The following is a 23,664-nucleotide window of genomic DNA, read 5'->3' as shown; positions in this document are numbered from 1 at the left end:
GTTGGTTGTTCATAATTCCTAGTTAAGTACTTTCAGACATTATGCTCAGTTAACTCTAGTTCATTTCAGATAGTATTCAGTAGTTCATTATTGTTTTGTATACTTAGATTTCTTGTAATGTTATAGCTTTAGTAGAAGGCTCAAAGGGTTTGCTTAAGACTACTCATAGTCTTGAGCACCGTGTGACATCTCGAAACCCACTTTTGGAGTGTTACAAACTTGGTATTAGGGCCTAAGGTTTAAAGAGTCCTAGGGAGCCAGACAAGCCACGTTACATAGAGTCTAGTTCATGAGTAAGAGGTGCACCACATTTTTTAGCAAGAGGCTACAAAATAATTTAGGACATCATCATTTCTTTCATGATTTATCGTTCTCACAGTGTCTCTATCTTTTTTAAATTGTGCTCTTATATGACATATTATGCCTCCTAGTCGAGGTAATGCACTCAGAAATGATAACCAGCTACCCCAGCCTGATGACCCTCTGAATGAAAATGTATTCCATTATAAATTTTGAGTTGTCTTTTATGCATTGACCTAATCTATGATAGCCAATGTTCAAGGCAACCATCAGGCTATTGTCCCACTTTAGTAGAATGCTGATTTAGTTGCAGCCAAATTTCATGACTTCATGAGAATAAATCCTCCTGTGTTCTTTGGGTCAAAAGTAGGTAAGGACCCACAACTTTACTTAAATGGGGTGAGAAAGATCACCAAAATTATGTTTGTTACTAAGGATGAGAGTATGAAGTAGGTGTCTTATAGGCTAAAGGATATGGAGTATGATTGGGTGGGTAATATGAAAGAATGATATAGGTGAGAATGCAAATCCTATGAGTTGGCAAGTGTTTCAGCATATATTTCTAGACAGGTTCTTTCCGCGTGAGTGTTGTACCCCATTTTCCTCTCGAAAAGCAGGATTCGATGTGACCACTCTTTTTGGAATTTTTTTGAAAGAATAGTATATGAAGAGTCGCCACCTAACGAATTAAGGTGCATTAGGGCACTGGTCTAGGGCAACTATGAACCTATTTTGTTGTTATGTCTTAGTTCACCAGAGGTTGGGTAAGGGTTCAAATTACCTCAAAAGGAAGGTGTTAGGCACCCTTCGAGGTCCACAAAAGGTGCTTCCCGACCGAATTTATATTTTACGTGGAGATTCTATGTGATCAAATAAAGTTTCTTATTTTATTATTAATTTAATATTTAACTAAGTGATAAAATAATTAATGAAAAAACACATGTTATTTTTTTGTTATTTCTAATTGTTGATTATCTAAGTGATAAAAACATATACTAAGATAAACAAGGAGAAAGAAAAAAACAATTATAACAAAGTGGACTGCTTATGTAATATATGACTACCCCAAATAAATGAACATGTAAGGTAAATAAAAGAATAATAGGAATTCATCAAATGAAATAAAGAAAAGTTTTTGTCTCATTCAGATCAGAACCCCAACTTATTTAATCATCATCCGACCCACTGGCCAAACTCTTAGACAAGTCATATGTCTTAGCTTTTATGTCAGTTGGGGATCATCACTTTCGAGTGACTACCCGTCCTACCCCACATAGGTTGGATGTCAAATCTAAAGGCGTTCTAGTACAAGGATAAAACTAGCGTCTTTAGTAATATCTATCTTCCACCTATCATCCAAGAGGCATTGGAATTTGCTATTTTCATTTTGTTGTCTAGACAAATAAAGCTATGTTGCCTAGGACTCGAAACGCGTAACAAGTAGGACGTCACGTAGCACATAATTGTCCCAAGTTAGCCTCTTGGTTAATTAAACTTGATTAATGTGATAAACATGCAAAGATAAATAATTTTTTTTCTTTGTGTCTTTAACCTATGTGCATGATATCTAAGTGTTCAATAATTTATTAATATGACAAATGGTAACTGTAATTCATGTATGTAACTATGTGTTGTCAAGTTGACAACAGAGGGTGCCAAAAGTGTGGTAAATCTGTCAAGAAATTGTGCTCACGAATTTTATTGTGAAGCATTATAAACTAATGAGAATATAACAAAACATTGAAAGTGCATTAACATACTAAGGAACACAATGATATACTTAATTTAGTGTTTAACATGTTGAGAATATAGAGATTTAGTATTTTAACATACTGGATATTAGTTGTTTTATGCAGAAATGCAGTTTCAACATGCTAGAATTTAATTGTTTTGATGCAGAAACACAATTTTACTGTCACGCCTCAAATCCTATTGGGGCGGACTGGCACCCGTAACCGAGGAGGAACGGGAGAACCAGCTTATAACCTTATACTTCCAATGCATACCTCTATGAAAACCCAAAATTCGGACAGCATCATGTCGTATATAAAACGAAATAATCACCTTTATAAGCTTGAGCACACATATATATATGTATATACAATACTTGTCCATTGGAGCCATCACGTCTATTAACAAAACATCACCTTGCCTGTACATTAGGTCTACAAAGCCTCTAGACAATACACAGAGTTTAACTACGGTCGGGACACACCCCGCCATATAACAAACTTCTATACAATACCAAAAGTGATTGGATATGACACAGAAAGCCCCGAAGTAAACTGGAGCTCACTAAAAACAGCTGGATATCCTGGCTCCTACTTGTACGGTGTATGAGCTAAGGTACCTGTGCCTGCAGCATGAAATGCAGGTCCCTCATAGGGGACGTCAGTACGAAATATGTACTGAGTATGTAAAGCTGTAGATAATTTCATATGATATAGGAGCTCAATAGAAATCAGAAACAAGTGAATAAATCGTAATAGGAGTGGACCACACTTACTAGAACTTGTGACAACCTGTACATTGTATTTATTCAATCACTTTACCTTCATTCTTATCATCTTTGTAATCATTACTGTACTCTAATGTGACCATTAGGCTGCCTCTAGTACATATCAACTGGGATCGACCCATGATAGGCTTATGCCCCTAGGATACCACCCATAAACACATAAATAGGGATCAACCCATGATAGCCTTATGCCCCTGGGATACCACCCGATAAAAGAGAACTTCCATCACTTAGTTCAATTAATCTTTAAGATTGTTATTTCGGTCGCCACCGCATCTTTGATACTTTGAAACAATGATACATTAATAAGAGACATAGAAATAGACCATCAATGCAATAACAATAAAGTAAGAACCCATTGGCACATCAATGAAGTGTTTTGGAGTCATCAATGCCTTAACAAAGAAGTAGGAAGTTATTGGTATATCAATGAAACGTTTTGGAGTCATTAATAGCACATGGATCTTGTTTGAATAACCGGATGCCTTCTAACATTCATTAGTGCAATAAACATGTAAGATTTGGAAGATAAGTAAGTATTGGAATGTCTTGATATCTTGTAGGGTGGAAACAAGTTCATTAGTAACGTAGGACATCATACAAAACCATTATGGATCATATGTTATTGAATAACTTTGGAAACTTTCTTAAGAGAACAATTGTTCACTTTCATGCCAAAGATATGGTATAGAGTATGCTTTACATACCTGACTGTCAACCTTCAATACAAGTCCCAAATGGACTTCCCGTCTTTTCGGATTACTTATCTACAATGAACAATATAGCAATCTAGTATTAGCAACCAAACGTTACAATTGAATTATTTGAATTCACCAAACTAGTGGTTGAGTAGTAAGCCTTAATTACACCATACAGGGTGCCAATTTAACCTTCTTATACACCAGTTACATTCATATGTCATGCATATTCATACAACATCGTCCAATATCATGTTTGGATTCATTTATCCTTCCAACCAATCCATAAAATCAAATTGAGCCATAGACATAAATAATCAGCAATTCAATAGTATATCACCATATCCATCTTCCATAACTCAATTACCATATCCACCTTCCATAACCCAATTACCATATCCACCTTCCACAATTCAATACAACCAAACCATGCAAAATAGTCCATAACCCTATTTCCATTACCTTTCAATAACAACCAATACATATAATCCTCTATCACACATATACATATGAAAAGAACAAGGCAAACAATATTCATACCTTAGAATTCACCTCTTGATTATGCAATCCTATTTGCACAAATAATAGGTACCGGTCGAAGCTCTCGAGATGACAAACGTAGTTATCGGATTACTTTGGAATTTCTACGGTTGAATCAAAAGTAATTTAAAGGTCAAATTTGGATAGGGTTTGTTCTTTCTCAATGATTGATGATGAAAATGAGTTTTTAAACTCATATACATGTATATATACACATATTCCAATCGATAATATAATAGAAAATGACCAAAATGCTTTTAAAATTTAAATAATGCCAAATCTGTCCTTTGGTGGACTGTTTTGGTAAGCTAAAGTAGATCGATCATAAATCTTTGCTCCGATATCAGATTTGGGTGAAATTGGTATCGTTGGAAAGATAATTCAAAGGGCGTTCATTTCATATAAAAAAGTCCACCCATTTCGTCCTATACAGGAGTTATGGTCATTTGAAGTTGACCCTATAAATCTGTTTTGAGAGGCTGAAATTAAACGAGTATAACTCTTTACTCAGATGTTGGATTTGGATGAAACCAATTGCATTGGAAAGAAGACTCAAAGATCTTTATTCTCATAGGCCGTAGATCTCCCAGTTCATTATATTAAGGTAGTTATGATCGTTCGAAGTTGACCCAAAAAATTAGTTGGCCTCAGTAGTTTGTGTCATTTACTATTCCTAAATATCCCGGCCACCGTTTTATAGTTTCGAACGTGCTCGATTATATCCAAAACCTATCCGTTTTTGGAAATCTTTATATTGTTGGAAAACTTATTCCATAACCTTCGCATGGAACCATCGACAGACAAATTTCGGTATAAATAAAATAAAAAAAATTAATTTCATATAAATAAGATCAATACACGTACTTGAATACGCCAATACTCGTACTTGAATACGGGGTGTTACAATTACATGCTGAAATTTAATATTAACATACTGAAAAATGCATTAACGCTATCATATTTGACATGCTGAAAAATTTGTTAATGCGCTGGAATTTTTATGTTAATCATACCACAGTTTTAACATAGACATGCTTAATTCTAATATTTAACATGCTACAAAAACATTAATAGGCAGGAGTTTAATTGTTGTCATGCTAAAAAATACTAACATGCTGAAAGTAGTCTTAATATACTGAAATTTAGTTTAACATGCTGACATTCATTTTAATGTGTAGAAATTTAATACTAACATGATCTAACAATGCTGAAATTCATGTGAATGTGCAAAACATGTTCTAATAATGCAGAAATTTGTATTAACGTGAAGAAACATGCTCTAATAATGTTGTACTTGTTTAAATGCGCGAAAACATGCTGTAATAATGTTGAAACTTGTTTTTATGTGCGAAAACATATTAACACATCAAAAACTATTTTTAGTATGCTATAAAATGTTTAAATCCTAAAAGCATGATTTCTAATAGGTTTAATAAGAAGATTAATTGTCTAAGCGGTTCATATGTTAATAAATGCTAGGTTTGTGTGGCTAAATGATCCATGTAGCACCTAACATACGTAAAACCTAAATTTTTTCTATCTATACTATTCATAGTGCACGTAAGTCTCCGCCCCCTGAAGTAGTCCCCAATATTTATTATTACATCAATAGTAATGTTTGTACAACAATATTACAAACCAAATAATAAGAAAATAAAACTAAATAAAACTAATACACTTTATTGTAAACACCCGGCAACTCTTGTGATATCCAATACACCACTTAACAATAACTTTTAGATACAAATCGATAGAGCACGACGAGCACAAAAGAAACAACACATGATCCTAAAGAGCACATCGTTTGAAATAGAGGAACCAAAGAAGACACATGCATATTAAGTAAGTATTGTTTCAAATTAGTTCCTATATACATACTTACTAACACAGTAAAGCATTCAATGAACAAATAAATAAGCAACTACATCATTTAGATACTTACTAATAAGCAACAATAACAGAAATAATAAGAATAATAAAGGCAGGCCCTTGTAAGAGTAATATGCTGGATACTTCCTTAAGGTCCAAAATAAACACCAAAGAGTTTAAACATATTTCTCCTTTTGTTTAAAAAAGTTAATAGTTATTTTGTTATTAGAGAGTAGTGGTTGCAACTGAAGAGTTGTCTGTAAGTGATAAAAAGGGATTTTTATATAGTTAGGGAGTTCGGAAAGTAAAAGGGAAGGATGTATTTTGATGGATCAATCAAGGAGATCCTTTCCCTTAAAAAGATGATAAAATTATTATGTAGAATTCAATCACATAAATAATTTTGTTGAGCGAACCATGTGAGTGCCATTCCTGACAAACTTTGAATAAATAATCTCACAAAGAGAGGCTCATTGTTCCCTATGCCAATTAGTCAGCCATAATAGTCCTTCAGATATGTGATTGGATCCTCATGCCCATAGAATGTGTTGAATTTATGGATTTTGTATCCTTGAGGTAAATCAATCCATGGATGTATACATAATTTCTCATGCCTCAAGTCGTCGATACCCCTAGAATACATTTCCTCATGGATCCTTCCTTCTAAGTCGCAAATCCTTCGCCAACGTTCACCTAATTTGATCCTTTCACTTTCAGAAGTGTCATGTGAAAAAGAAAATTATCGAGAAGGGGTGTGGGTAACGCAAGGATAAGGAGTCATAGTGTTTTTCCTTGGGTGATGGGAAAGAGGACTGCCAACTTTTTGGATATTGAGCATATTTTTCATGTCGTAAATTGTTACTTGAGTTCGGTGTTCAAATGCTAGACAACCTTAAAATAAGATATGCAAGGCACACAAAAATTACCACATAACATATAAGTTCGAAACATAATAAATATAAAACAAACGGTATTCAACGATCAAGACCAAGATTTAATAAGCGATATATTCATAAATATTTGAGCTCCTAGTACACGCAATAGGACAGTGACAGGATATGATATTGATTTTGTAATTATGATTGTTAAGAAGATTAGAGAGATAGGAAATAACCAATGTCAACTTTTGTTGAACAATAGATTTGTTGATTCACATCATATTGTTGATTCATCCAACTCCATACAAAAAAATGGTAAATAAGAGGAAAAGAAATTTTTACTATGGTGAGACCAAACTCATTAAATGAGTTCCTACGTATTAACAAGAGAATCAGGTTGATTATTGTTTGAAATTTTAAGAGTTGTAGAAGTCGAATAGCGAGTGGGGATGAATTAGAGGCTTTTGAAAAGACCTAAGAGTGTTTTGTCAGGACCTAAAATGACAAGAATTTTTAGTGTAATGAGCACTACAGTGAGGAACACTAAATGTAAGGAGTGACTAATAACAAGATAGGCACATGTCAATACATATGTAGAAATGCAACACATAGAAAGTAATTGTGAGTCCCTTTAAGGTCGTGAACCTCTTTGGACTTTGAATGAGACTAACATTCAACCCGTCAAGGATGCCAAAGCATCCTATGTTTAATGGAAACATGTAGCTAGGATCTAATGGACAAAAGTAGGTTTGTGACATGGTTTCTTCAAGTGGACAACTCGAGAGTGGGAAAGCTTGTGACTATCAATGCATCGCTCATCGATCGATCCATAAGACATTTCCCGAAGGATGCTTTAGGAAAGAATGTTTGTGTACCGACGTAACCGTTCGTAAAATAAAAATAAAGGAGGTTCCAAGTAGAGGAAAGTATTAGCGGAATGCCAGTTATAAAAAGCAATAACACATAGAATATAGCAAAATGTAACATGCTAAACAATATATATATAAATAAACATAATATCACATAAACAATAAAAGAGAAAAAAGGAAAGGATAGACATGGAGAAATGTAAATAACACATAAAGGGAAAGGATAAAAGACTAACATATAACAATAAATCGTGATATAAATAACAAAAGAGAAAGCAATTACGAAAAATAAAATGAATAACGTGAAGGAATCCCACATAAAACACAAACTCGTAATGGTTAGAACCTAGGATCCCCAGCAGAGTCGCCATTCTGTCGTGCCTCATTTTTCTCTCGAAAAGTGGAATTCGATGTGACCACTCTTTTTGGGATTGGATTGAAGGAAGAGAACGTGAAGAGTCGCCACCTAACGAATTAAGGTGCATTAGGGTACCGGTGTAGGCCAACTACGAACCTATTTTGTTATTTTATCTTACTTCACAGGAGTTTGGGTAAAGGTTCAAATTACCTCAAAAGGAAGGTGTTAGGAACCTTTCGAGGTCCACAAAAGGTGCTTCCCGACCGAATTTATATTTTACGTGGAGATTCTATGTGATCAAATAAAGTTTCTTATTTTATTATTAATTTAATATTTAACTAAGTGATAAAATAATTAATGAAAAAACACATGTTATTTTTTTGTTATTTCTAATTGTAGATTATCTAAGTGATAAAAACATATACTAAGATAAACAAGGAGAAAGAAAAAAACAATTATAACAAAGTGGACTGCTTATGTAATATATAACTACCCCAAATAAATGAACATGTAAGGTAAATAAAAGAATAATAGGAATTCATCAAATCAAATAAAGAAAAGTTTTGGTCTCATTTGGATCAGAATCCCAACTTGTTTAATCATTATTCGACCTACTGGCCGAACTCTTAGAAAAGTCATATGTCTTACCTTTTATGTCGGTTGGAGATCGTCACTTACGAATGACTACTTGTCCCAGCCCACCTAGGCTGGATGTCAAATCTAAAGGCATTCTATTTCAAGGATAAAACTAGCGTCTTTAGAAATATCTATCATCCCACCTATCGTCCAAGAGGCATTGAACTTTGCTATTTTAGTTTTGTTGTCTAGACAAATAAAGGTATGCTGCCTAGCACTTAATTGTCCCAAGTTAGCCTCTTGGTTAATTAAAGTTGATTAATGTGACAAACATGAAAAGACAATTTTTTTTTTTTTGTGTGTCTCTAACCTATGGGCATGATATCTAAGTGTTCAATAATTGGTTAATATGACAAAAGGTAACTATGATTCGTGTATGTAGCAATATGTTGTCAAGCGTTCAAAAGAGGTTGTCAAAAGTGTGATAAATATGTCAAAAAAATTGTGCTCATGAATTTCGTTGTGCCAGTGTTATAAACTAATGAGAATATAACAAAACATTGAAAGTGCATCAACATGCTAAGAAACACAATGGTGTACTTAATCTAGTGTTTAACGTGTTGTGATTGTTGAGAATTAGTATTTTAACGTGCTGGACATTAGTTTTTTTTTATGCAGAAATACAGTTTCAACATGCTAGAATTTAATAGTTTTATGCAGAAATACTATTTTAGCATGCTGAAATTTAATATTAACAGACGGAAAATCCATTATTGCTATTATTTTTGACATTCTGAAATATATCTTAATACGCAGGAATTTTTATGTTAATCATACTACAATTTTAACCTGGACATGCTTAATTCTAATGTTCAATATACTACAAACAAATTAATATGTAGGAATTTAATAGTTGACATGCTCAAAAATACTAACATGCTGAAAGTAGTCATAATTTACTGAAATTTAGTTTAACATGCCGAGATTCATTTTAATGAGTAGAAATTTAATACTAATATGATTTAACAATGCTGAAATTTGTGTGAATGGGCCAAAACATGTTCTAATAATGCAGAAATTTATTTTAATGTGTAGAAACATGCTCTAATAGTGCTGAACTTGTTTTAATGCGCGGAAACATGCTGTAATAATGTTGAAACTTGTTTTAATGTGCAGAAACATATTAAAACATCAAAATCTATTTTTATTATACCATACAATGTTTAAATCCTAAAAGCAAGATTTCTAATTGTATTATTAAGTAGAATAATTGTCTAAGCAGTTCATATGTTAACAAATTCTAGGTTAGTGTGACTAATGATCCATGTAGCACATAACACACGTAAAACCTAAATTGTGTCTATCTATACCATTAATAGAGCACATAAGTCCCCACCACCCAAAGCATTCCCCAATATTTATTATTAAATCAATAGTAATGTTTGTACAACAATATTACAAACCAAATAATAAGAAAATAAAACTAAATAAAACTAATACACTTTATTGTAAACACCCGGCGACTCTTGTGATATCCAATACACCACTTAACAATAAATTTTAGATACAAATTGATAGAGCACGACGAGCACAAAAGAAACAACACTGATCCTAAAGCACACGTCGTTTCAAATAGAGGAACCAAAGAAGACACATGCATATTAAGCAAGAATTGTTTCAAATTAGTTCCTAAAGACATACTTAATAACAGACTAAACAATTCAATGAACAAATAAATAAGTAATTACATCATTTAGATACTTACTGATGAGCAACAATAAAAGAAATAATAAGAATAATACAGCCAAGCCCTTGTAAGAGTAATATGCAGGATGCTTCCTTAAGGTCCAAAAGAAACACCAGAGAGTTTAAAGATATTTCTCCTTGTATTTAAAAAAGCTAATAGTTCTTTTGTTTTTAGAGAGTAGTAATTTTAATTGAAGAGTTGTCCATAAGTGATAAAAAGAAATGTTTATATAGTGAGGAAATCAGGAAAGTAAAAGGGAAAGAAGTATTTGATGGGTCAATCAAGGAGATCCTTTCCCTTAAAAAGATGATAAAATCAATTATGTAGAATTCAATCGCATAATAAAAGGAAAGCAATAGTTAGGGAAATCAATCAATGGCATTGTTTTCCTTAATCGGATAGACTGAATTAATTGGAAATAAATTTACCCTAAATAAATAAGTAAAAGCTATTTTAAATAATAGAAAATATAAATATGCTTTAACTTTTATTATTTACCACATATAACAATGTGAAAGGGCAATTACAAATACATGATATTTACCGTAAATTTTGAAAATAATCACATCCAAGGTTACCAAACAAAATCATGTACAACTTGATTAAGGTAAATAAAACACCCACATTACCCTTGAAAAATTAGAGATTCAAATTAATCTAAAACAGTTCAGCAGTACAAAAATCATACCAAATTATGAACTACAAAATCAGTATATGAATCACAAAATTGATACTCAAGTCACAATTTAGTGTCAGAAAAAAATCCTAAGGCTTTTATATATGTCAAATTATGGAAGAAAACACGAAACTAGAGAAAAAATTAACATCGTATTCCACGAACTTTAAGATTTAAAAGAAAATTGTAGTAGCATGCGTTATTTAACAAATACTGGTAAATATCCAGACACAACATTCATAAAAAATTTTAGTTTTAGACAATAAACTAATCAAGGAATGGGCTACCAGATCTGGGCATGGAGATGGAAGAGAGGATGATGACTGATGGTGGCTGTCGATCTGGAGGGTGGCCGAGTGAGGGGAATAGGGTGGTGGCTGGCAGCGTTCTTATGGTTTTCGGTGGTTACATAGAAGTGGAGAATCGATAGATTTGGGCAGTTGGTTTTTGTCTAGCGGTTGGAGACGGATCTGGCATAATTTCACCGGCGGCAATGGGGATTTGGGGAGGGAGATCGAAGAGTAGTATTGTTGGTCGAGTTTAGTGGGTGTATGGTGAAAGGGAGAGGAGGACGGAGGGGATCCTCCATTGGACACTGGTGAAGATGGCGGCGGTGGTGGTCAAAGGTTTTTCCGAGAGAAGATAGAGAGAGAGAGGGGGTAGGGCAACTGATTTGGGAAATTAGGGTTAGGTTTTGGGTATTTTGAGTTTTAAAAGAAAAGGATAGGGTTTTTTGATCTCATCTAATGAATTAGTTTTGATCGACGGTTGAGATTTAAAGGTTGAGGAATTGATAAAAATTTAAATATAATTTAAAATTGTGTCACCAAATTGGCGATAATTGTAATAAAATGGCTAAAACTATAATAACTTGGGTAAAGATTGAGGCTAATAGATAAATAAATTAGGCAAAGTGATTTCAAATTATGTTGTTATTCAAATAATAATAGAGATAATAATAATAATAATAAATAATATGATGAAAATGACAATGTATTTGAAAATTGTGAATGCATATTTATAAAAATAATTTAATAAAATTACGTAAAATGTTATATTTCAGTTCATAGATTGTAAAAGTGATATAAAAAATTAATAAAATAATTTGTATATTATTTAAATCAAGAATGTAACATGTCAAAAATCCGTTTGATGCAAGAAAATGTGTACAAAAAATACTAATATTTAAAATTAATAATTTTTCTAAAATAGCAGCTTAAAAGGACCATCAAACGGTCAAAATTGGGTGTAAACAGCTGCCAGTTTCTTGTTTGAGAATGATGAAAGAATTGTCAAACAACGAAAGTTAACGTAGTAGCCAATTTGTCCGATCGAGAAAAATTCATTGAAATTAAAGCAATAAGAGGTGGTTACAAATAGTATGGCCGAGACTTCGGTTTCAAGTCCCTTACATATCTATGGTTTTACGAGAATCAAGCCATTTGTAGTTCTAGATTTAGGAATGAACAATAATCCAAAAGAATGTCATTGATAAAGGATGGGGCATCAAAAAATGATATTGTGGGTCGAAAAGCTGGGACAAATTTAATTTGAAATAATGACATGAAAGGAGATGTGAAAATGAAAAGTGTGTTAGTTTTGAGTTTAAGCTTATGCGGTGGATGGGTAAGTAGGTGATACTTTGAAAATAGGAAAAAAAATATTTATGTTTGTTAGTGCTTCTCTGTTACTTGCATCTTTACATGGTACTAAATAATAAAGGTTAGACAAGTAAGAAATAAGCAATTAGTAAACATAAAGTGAATGTGGAAATAGAGAAAGCATATTTGTTGTATAGTTGAATCGCGGGATCAGCTGTTTGGCTTCTCATCGTGGGATCAACTTTTGGGCTTCTCAATGCATTGTGAAATCGTGTGATCAGCTTTTGAGCTTTTTATCATGCGATCAGCTTTTGGGCTTCTAGATGTACTGTGGAATCATGGGATCGGTTGTCTGGTTTCTTGTGATAAATTAATTTATACCTATTGGTCCTGCCACTTTTAACACAATTAGATTAAAATGATTAGCACTGATATATGTGTATGTATAGAAGATTGAACAATGTAGCAAAAACAACCATAAAATTAATGATAGAAGAGAGAAGAAAGCATATATATTGTACTATTGGATAAATCATTAGGTATTCTCATCATGATTTTGGATTGGACGTTAGGCCTCTCATGATAGATTTATTGTTTTCATCTGCACTTGTTAATCCTGTACTCAAACAAAAGTCGTTAGTTAAAAAGAAATGTGAATTTTTAGCATGCTCGAGTCCTCATTCGTCGTTTTCTACTCCATGAATCATTGGGATTTGTACTCCTTCATGATGAAATTTTTGAGGAATTCTTAAAGAAATTCTTCTCTAGTTTTTAAATCATCTTTTGTACATCATCATGAATGAATATATTGTTTACTCATAAAACTTTTGAGGATATCTCAAAAATTTCCGCCCCAGTTTAGAATGAAAGACGTCGTTTACACATCATTGTGAATGAGTATATTGTTTACTTGTGAAATTTTTGACGTTTTCTTGACATCTCAAAAATTATGCCCCAGTTTTTTCTTTGGAGTCTTATATTCCTACACTACTCAAAGAAAACATTAGCCTAAGAGGAATTGTTGTCCTTCATTTAATTATCGTAACCTCAATTGTAATCTGCCTTTATATGATCAATAGTTGGGTTAATTAGATTGACGATTTAAAAGTGTAGGAATATGAAAGAGAGGGGTAAAGAAGTGTTTTATTAGATAAAGACCAGACCCAGAGTGGGCTTCCTACGTATCCAAATAGAAGTCAGGTCAAACATAGTTCATAAGAACAAAGAAAAATAGAGAAAACAAGAAAATGTTGCTAGCCGTAAGGCGAGTAAAATAGTGATGTGAAACAGGAACGTCAATTCATGTGATGCACCTTATGTTTCTTTTATGAACATCTAGGCTCTTGTTGGATAGAGTAGGAGTGGGTCTGACAAGCCTTGTTTCATGGACCAAAATCAGCGTAGGTCTCATTATATCGATAACCTTGTATTTGACGTATGGAAGGTGACGAATCTTCTTTCTCTTCCTTGGGTAGATTCTACGTTTCATATTCAAATTTATTTCTAATCAAAATCAGACTCTCAAAGTTGTGATTGACCAGGAAGAATATTTCTAAAAGTATATTCCGTCTAGTGTCTTGAGGAAAATTCGGACCAATTCCTCCTCAGGTATAGAAGGACGTATTTTGGAAGCCTCTCGCCTTAATCGAATGTCATATTCTTCAAAAGATTCATGGGTCGTTCTCTTCATCTCAAGTAATTCTTGTATTGTCGAGCCAGTATTGATGTTAAACTTGTATTGCTTCGCAAAATCTTGAGCCAATTCTTCCAAATTATGCCATTCGTCGAAGTCTTGTTGGGTGTACCATATGAGTGCCATTCCTGACAAACTTTGAATAAATAATCTTATAAGGAGAGGATCATTGTGCCCTATGCCAATTAGTCTACCACAATAGTCATTCAGATGTGTGATTGGATCCTCATGCCCATCGAATGTGTTGAATTTGGGGATTTTGTATCCTAGAGGTAAATCAATACACGGATGTATACATAATTTATCATACCTCAAGTCATAGATACCCCTAGAATGCATTTCCTCGTTGATCCTTCTTTCTAGGTCACAAAGCCTTCGCCAAAGTTCATCTGATTTGATCCTTTTATTTTCAAAAGTATCATGTATAAAGGAGAATTGCCGAGAAGGGGTGTGGGTAAGGCGAGGATAAGGAGTCATAGTGTTTTTCCTTGGGTAATGAGAAGGAGTACTAACAAATTTTCGAATATTGAGCATATTTGTCATATCGCAGATTTTTACTTGCATTCATTCTTCAAATGATAGACAACCTTAAAATAAGATAGTTAAGGCATACAAAAATTACCACATAACACATAAGTTCGAACATAATAAATATAAAATAAAAGGTATTCAAGGATGAACACTAAGATTTAATAAGTGATATAGGCGTAAAGATTTGAGCTCCTAGCATATGAAATGGGACAGTGACAGGATATGATATCCATTTTGCAATTATGATTGTAAAGAACGTAAGAGAGATAGGAAATGAACAAGGTCAATTTTTGTTGAATATCAGATTTATTGATTCACATAATATTGATGATTCATCCAACTCCATATAGAAATATGATAAATCAGGGGAAAATAAATTCTTATATTGTGAGACCAAACTCATTAAATGAGCTCCTATGTATCCACAAGGGAATTAGGTCGATCGTAGTTCAAAATTTTGAGAGTTGTTGAAGTCGAATAGTGAGTGGGGATGAATTGAAGGCTTTTAAATAGCCATAAGAGTGTATTGTTGGGACCTAACAGGACATGAATTTTAAGGGTAACAAGCTCTAAAGTGAGGAACACTAAATGTTAGTCCCTTTGAGGTCGTGAACCTTTTTGGACTTTGAATGAGACTAACATTCAATGCGTCAAGGATTCCAAGGAATCCTACATTGAGTGGGACTCATATTTCTTAATAATAAAAATATGTAGCCAAGATCTAAAAGACAAGAGTGGGTTTGTGCCATGGTTCCCTCAAGTGGACAACTCGAGAGTTGAAAGCTTATGACTGTCGACACACCACTGATCAATAGATCCACAAGACATTTCCCAAAGGGTACTTTAGTAAAGAACTATCGTGTACCCATGCAACCATTCGTAAAAGAAAAATAATGAGGTTCCAAGTAGAGAAAAGTATGAGCGGAATGCCTGTTATAAAAATCCATACCACATAACACATAGCAAAATGTAACATACTAAAGAGTATATATATAAATATATATGACAACACATAAATAATAAAAGAGGAAAAGGGAAACGGATAGACATATAGAAATGTAAATAATGCATAAAGGGAAAGGATAAGAGACTAAAATATAACAATAAATCGTGATATAATCAACAAGAGAGAAAGCAATTACAAAAAATAAAACCAACAAAGTGAAGAAATCCCATATAAAACACAAACTCGTTATAGTTAGAACCTAAGATCCCTAGCAGAGTCTCTATTCCGTCGCGCCCCATTTTTTCCTCGAAAAGCGAGATTCAACGTCACCATTCTTTTTGGGATTGTTTTGAAGGAAGAAAATATGAAGAGTCGCCACCTAACGAATTAACGTGTGTTAGGGCACTAGTCTAGGCCAGCTACGAAGTTATTCTGTTGTTTTGTTTTAGTTAACCAGAGTTCGGGTAAGGGTTCAAATTACCTCAAAAGGAAGGTGTAAGGCACCTTGAGAAGTCTACAAAGGTGGTTCCCGGTGAATTTGTATTTTACGTGGGAATTCTATGTGATCAAATAAAGTTTCTTGTTTTATTATTAATTTAATATTTTATTAAGTGATAAAATAATTAATGAACAAACAGAAGTTATTTTTTTGTTATTTCTAATTATTGATTATCTAAGTGATAAAAACATATATTAAGATAGGCGAGGAGAAAAAAATAAAACACTTATAACAAAGGGGACTGTTTATGTAATAAACTAACTACCCCAAATAAATGAATATTTAAGGTAAGTAAAAGAATAAAAGGAATTCGTTAAATGAAATAAAGAAAAGCTTTGGTCACATTTGGATCAAAACCTTAACTTGTTTAATCATCATCCGACCCACTGGTCGAACTCTTACACAAGTCATATGTCTTACCTTTTATGTCGGTTAGAGATTATCACTTCTGAATGACAACTCGTCCCACCCCACCTAGGTAGGATGTCAAATCTAAAGGCGTTCTAGTACAAGAATAAAACTAGCGTCTTTAGTAGTATCTATTGTTCCACCTATCGTCCAAGAGGCATTGGAATTTGCTATTTTGGTTTTGTGGTCTAGACAAATAAAGATATGTTTTCTAGGACTGGAAATGCGAAAGAAGTAAGATGTCACGTAGCACATAATTATTCCAAGTTAGCCTCTTGGTTAATAAAAGTTGATTAATGAGATAAACATGCAAAGACAAATAATTTTTTTGGTGTCTTTAACCTATGGGCATGATATCTAAGTGTTCAATAATTGATTAATATGACAAAAGGTAACTGTGATTCGTATATGTAACCATGTGTTGTCAAGTTGTCAAAAGAGGGTGTCAAAAGTGTGATGAATATGTCAAGGAATTGTGCTCATGAATTTCATTGTAGAAGTGTTATAAACTAATGAGAATATTAAAAAACAATGAAAGTTCATCAGCTTGCTAAGGAATACAATGATGTACTTACTCTAGTGTTTAACGTGTTGAGATTGTAGAGAATTAGTATTTTAACATGCTGGACAATAGTTATTTTATGCAAAAATGCAGTTTCAACATGCTAGAATTTAATTATTTTATGCTCAAACACTATTTTAACATCCTGATATTTAATATTAACATACGAAAAATGCATTAATGCTATATTTTTGACATGCTGAAAATATGTTAATGCGCAGGAATTTTTATGTTAATCATGCTACAATTTTAACATGGACATGCTTAATTCTATTGTTCAACATGCTACAAACATATTAATATGCAGGAATTTAATTGTTGACATAATCAAAAGTACTAACATGCTGAAAGTAGACATAATATACTGAAATTTAGTTTAACATGTCGAGATTCATTTTAATGCATAGAAATTTAATACTAACATGATCTAACAATGCTGAAATTCGTGTTAATATGCAAAAACATGCTCTAATAATGCGGAAATTTGTTTTAATGTGCAGAAACTTGTTCAAATAATGCTGAACTTGTTTTTATGCGCGGAAACATGTTGTAATAATGCTGAAAAAAGTTTTAATGTGCAAAAATATATTAACACGTCAAAATCTATTTTTAGTATGCCATACAACGTTTAAATCCTAGAAGCATGATTTCTAAACGGATTAATAAGTAGATTAATTGTCTAAGAGGTTCATATGTTAATAAATCCTAGGTTTGTGTTCCTAAATGCTCCATGTAGAACGTAACACACGTAAAACTAAAATTGTGCCTATATATACTAGTCATAGAGCACATAAGTCCCTTCACCGTGAAGTAGTCCCCAATATTTATTATTACTTCAATAGTAACGTTTGTACAACGACATTACAAACCAAATCATATGAAAATAAAAATAATACAATCTATGGTATACACCCCGATGACTCTTCTCCAAAACACCACTTAATAGTACTTTTTAGATACAAATCGAAAGAACACGACTAGAACAAAATAAAAAACACATGATCCTAAACCACACATCATTTCAAACACAGGAACCAAAGAAGACACATGAAAATCAAGCAAGAATTGTTTCAAATTAGCTCCTATAGACATACTTACTAACACACTAAAGCATTCAATGAAAAAATAAATAAGTAATTGCATCATTTAGATACTTACTGATGAGTAGCAATAAAAATAATAATAAGAATAAAAAAACCAAGCCCCTGTAAGAGTAATATACAGGATGCTTCCTTAAGGTCCAGAAGAAATACCGGAGAGTTTAAAGATATTTCTCTTTATGTTTAAAAAATTTAATAATTCTTTTGTTTTTAGAGAGTAGTGATTGTAATTGAAGAGCTGTCCGTAAGTGATAAAAAGGGACGTTTATATAGTGAGGGATTCATGTAATACCCCACAAAATTCTAAGATGAATTCAGTCCATTTATGCTTGTTAAGGGGGTACCATACTTAGAAAATTCTAGCTAAGTTCTCAGAGTTAGTTTATCTTTGGCCTTAAAAAGTTGGCAATGTCATTTTGTCACCTTAATGTCCTTTAAGGGTCTATATTTTTGTTAATTAATGATTAGAGAGGTCAATAGGAGTTCCGAAATAATTTTTGGATTTCTCAGACCTCGTTTACACCATGTTTGGTGTGCCAAAATAGTGAACCAACACGATCTTGGCTCATCGCATCGCGTCACTTATTGCGTTGGTTAACATTGTTGAAGGGACTGCCAGTACTGAGGCTTTGTACGATCATGAGACACATCGGGTATCGCTTTGCTACATTAACGCTTTGCGTCACTAATCGCGTTGGTGACAAGTTTTTATTCATTAAATATCTGTATTCTTAAGGGAAAATGGGTCGATTTACCATGCCTATATAAGTCTATAACTTGATATTCAGCCCTTATTTCACCAAAATATTGTTGTTACTCTCAAATACTCTCAAGAATAAGTCTAGGGTTTTCATAGGAGCTTCAAATTCTAGAGATTCTACCATTAGTTTTCAAGAATTTTCGATCCAAGGTATGTCAAGTGTTCATTAATGGATTCCTTTCATCCATGAATCCTAATAATTTAATTTTAATTTATGAATTCTGATGTTTGTGTTGTGGATTTATTATGTTCATATAGTTATTGTTGTAGGATTCCCAAGTTGAAGTCTTTATGTGTTGTTCATGAAACTATGCTAGTATGTGGGTTGAAATTTATGAAATTAAGTTGAATTAGGGAATCATGTGGTATTAATTTGATACCATTCCTAAACTCTAAGTTATGCATACAAGGTGTTTCATAAAATTCCTAAGGGAATAATACTTGTGCATTATGACTCAATAGAACCTAAATGATAACTTCATGTTACCATTATGTTCAAAATGACTCACATGTTATTGGTATGCCTTGTAATAGATTGATGTAAAGCTTAAGAGATTAGGATTAGGGAATTATGGCATGTTTATATGAATTCTTACTCATGTGTAAGACTCTGGTATGGAAATACTTCATGAAAATCCCTAATGATAGTACTATGAAATATTGACCAAGGTTATGTGTTCAAGAAGTGTCATGTCTTGTCAGTTTTATGCTATCGATTCCTGGGGGTACTTGTACCCGATAATTTATATGTGAGCCTGAAACCAGTATCAGTTTTCATGATAATCACAATCAAGCTATGATCAGTAGAAATTAGTCAGTCATGTGACTCAAGAAAATTTAGTAAATTCAGTATCAGTCCAGTAATCTTATTGATCTTAGTAATCTCAGTAATCTTTATAAGCTCAGTCAATTATCATATCTAAGTAGTATTAATTTCAGACCTTAGTAACTCAGTCAGCTAGCAGAACTCATTAGTATTCTGTTAGTTGATAGAATTCAGTAGTATTACATCATTCAATGGAACTCAGTGAACTCCATTCAGTCAGTAAAAATTGTACCATCAGTAATAGCTCAGTTATGCCTAGTGTGAGATAGGTAAACTAATTCAGTGTCTATTCAGTTGGGAGTAGGATTCAACACTAACTGAACCCAGCAATGAGGGCTCACCTATTACCCAGTAGAGTGTGTGTTCCTTAGTAGGAATCCCTGCATTCCAAAACTATGTAGCCAACGTAGGTTGAGGTGTACCCATACGAGTCTAGGGACTATACATATCGTTAGAGTTTTCCATACAGGAGGGGTTGATGGAAGAGCTCCCTATGAGAGAGCGTTTACTCACAGATTTTATTTACCCTTGGCACGGTACTGACACCCTTCCAGCTGGGGTTACTAGTTAGACCCCACCTGTTAAGATTCGATGTATGTCGGTTAGATGATTACCATCCACAGTCTATATTTTAGATTAAGTCATAGTAATAGAACTTAGTTCAGTTCTGCAGATTTAGGATTGTCAGATACAGTCACCCAGTCCAGTAAAGAACTTAAGGAGTTTTTTAGTATCAGTATACTTAGTTATCATTTATCAATTATCAGTAATATAGTACTAGTAACCTCAGATACTGGTTACCTGTAAACTCCATAATTCATATCAATAATAGACTCAGTTATTAAGTATCCCAGTATTAGTAAACTCAGATGTTAGTAAATCAGTATTTAGTATTGTTAGGGCCCCAGTCCCATTTTATTTATTCATGCATGTATTTCTCACTCGTTCATGTGCAAGTCACCAGTTAGTGATTATTGTTCATGCATAAAAACCCTTGCATTCAGCTTACTTCACTTGCATACTAGTACATTCAATCATACTGATGCATTTGTGCTATGGTGTTTTATACCATAGGTTTAGAAACACGAGCTCCCTAGCATCCTTAATAGATTAGATGTTCAACTGCTAGACTAATAGTGAGTCCTCATCATTCGAGGATAACATGATTAATTGATTACTTTATTATTTTAGTAGTTCAGATTTAGTTGGGGACATGTCCCATCAACACTATAGTTTTCAGATAATTTAGATGCTTTCAGACTAAAACACATTTCAAATAGTTTATTTCAGTTTTGGGTATTGTTATACCCCATTATAGACATTGTTTTATATTTTGTATTAGTTTAGTTTTGAACCTTATGGCCTTAAAGTTTATATTTTGCATATTTATAGTATATTATTTAATGCTCAGTTATAGATATCAGTTATGAGTTAGCTTGTGGTCCTTCAGGATCATGAGCACCGTGTAGCATTTTGGGTACCAGATTCGAGGTGTTAAAAACTTGGTATCAGATCCTAAGATTCAACAGTATCCTAGGAATTCTAAAAATCCATATCAAATAGAGTCTTATGCATGGGTATGTTGTGCACAAAACTTATGGACAGGAGGCTATGAGATGTTTTAGGAACAATTCCCTTCTTTCAGTATTCATGTCGTGCCAGTGAGCATGAGCTCAAATTTAACTCCTAGTCTAATATGCTCTTCCTTTTGTTTATAGAACATGCCTCCCAAAAGGGCTAGAAAAGGGAGAACCAGTAATCCATTAGCACCTCAACCCGTTTAGGTAGATCCCTAAGACGAATATGTTTCTCATGCAGAATTTAGGATTGAATTCACTTCTCTAGCCAATCCAGTCACAACTTATAATAAATGGCAGCTTTTATTCTAGCCAACCTAGTGGCCAATTCATCTTTACCCGAATGAATCCTTTCCTATTATCTAGTTCTATGTCAGAGTAGGATCTACTGGAGTTTCTCGACCAGGTTCAAAAAGTCACAGATATAATGTGAGTGAATTCCAGTGAAAGTGCCAAGTTAGGTGCCTATCAGCTACAAGATATAGCCCATATGTGGTTTAAGCAGTGAAAAGTAAATAGGGGTACAGATGCAGGGCCCATAGAATGGGAGGAGTTTGCTATGACTATCTTAGATAGATTCTTTCCCCTAGAGCAAAAAGAAGCCAAAGTATTAAAGTTTATTAATCTCAGCCAAGTTAGCATGAGTGTGAATGAATACTCCCTCAAGTTAACCTATTTAGCCAGGTATGGTCCCTGTGTAGTAGTAGATAGTTGATCCAGAATGAGCAAGTTTGTGTTTGGGGTTTCAGGTAGAGTGGTTAAGGAGTGCAGAACTGCAATGTTGATTAAGGAGATGGACATATCTAAACTTATGGTCCATGCTGAACAGATTGAAGAACAGAAACTTAAAAAGAAGGAAAGAGAGAATAAGAGAGCCAGAATAGGTAGTTATAGTTTTTCTTAGCCAAGGTAGCAGGGTGAAAACCGTTCTCAGCATAGTCATAAGTTTTCAGTCTTGGTTCTCTTTTTACGTAGTTCCCCAATACCAAAGTAGAAAAATTAACCATAGTGATGGGGCGCAAGGCTCTAAATCCCAGCATAGTGCAAGCATTATTCACACTCATCTACTTTGTGAAGAGTGTGGTAAATATTATAAGGGTATGTGCAGAGCAGGTAGTAATGTGTGTTTTGAATATGGTGAGTTAGGTCACAATGTCTGAGACTTTCGTAAGCCTGGTTCACAAAGTTAGCACAGTCGTTCTTCAGCTCAGTTCCAGTACTAGCAGTGGGCAATGCCCAAACAGACTATATGCACTTGAGTCCCAACATGATCAGGAAAGTTATCCTGATGTAGTCACTGGTATATTACAGATCTCTCATTTACATGTTTATACTTCTTAAGATTTAGGAGATTCTTTTTTTATAATTCTTTACGAACCAGTCAACTTTTAGGTTAGACCAGATGTTAATGGTACTTTTCTCAGTCTCCACCCAGCTGGTCAGTCTATTATAGTCCAACAGGTATATACGAACTGTCTGATTATGGTACCTCAGAAAGTCAACCTTTTAGATTCTAGTAGTAATACCATTATGGGTAGAAAATTAGTAAGGGAAGATGATTCCTAACCAATTCCTATCCCAATGCAAAGTTTTGTACTTTAACCATCACGATACTTACGCATGCATCATGTCACATTTCTGTGAACCCAACTTATATTCACATTTTTCATACAATCGAGTGTGTTTCAATTTCCTAGTATGAGGAATCCTAGTTCACTCAGTGTTATGAATCATGTTCCATGAACATAGAAAATCAAGACTCAGGTCATACAACTCATGTCTCATGCTACGTTCCTAATGATTAGTTAAAATTTTAGACTATGTCACATATATCCAAAGTTTAGACCCCTCGATGAATTCATAGTGTTGATTTTTTGTCCCTCAGTCCTTAATTATAGCATCATGCAGTAATCAGTATTCTGTAAAGTACTCAGCTAGTCCTACAGAACCATGGCCTTCAGTTATCAGTTATTTAGCCATAAAAATTCAGTTCTTCAGTACCAGTCTAACTCTCATTTGTCAGTAACTAGAATTCAATCCTAGTTATAGTCTTAGTTCTGGTTACAGTCTCAATTACCATCTTAGCTAAAATGTAAGTCCCCATCCTTGTCCAGTCAGATCATAAACTCAGT

The sequence above is a fragment of the Capsicum annuum genome, unplaced genomic scaffold (genome assembly GCF_002878395.1).
Source record: "Capsicum annuum cultivar UCD-10X-F1 unplaced genomic scaffold, UCD10Xv1.1 ctg995, whole genome shotgun sequence".
Taxonomy (NCBI): Eukaryota; Viridiplantae; Streptophyta; class Magnoliopsida; order Solanales; family Solanaceae; genus Capsicum; species Capsicum annuum.
This window is presented reverse-complemented; position numbering follows the sequence as displayed.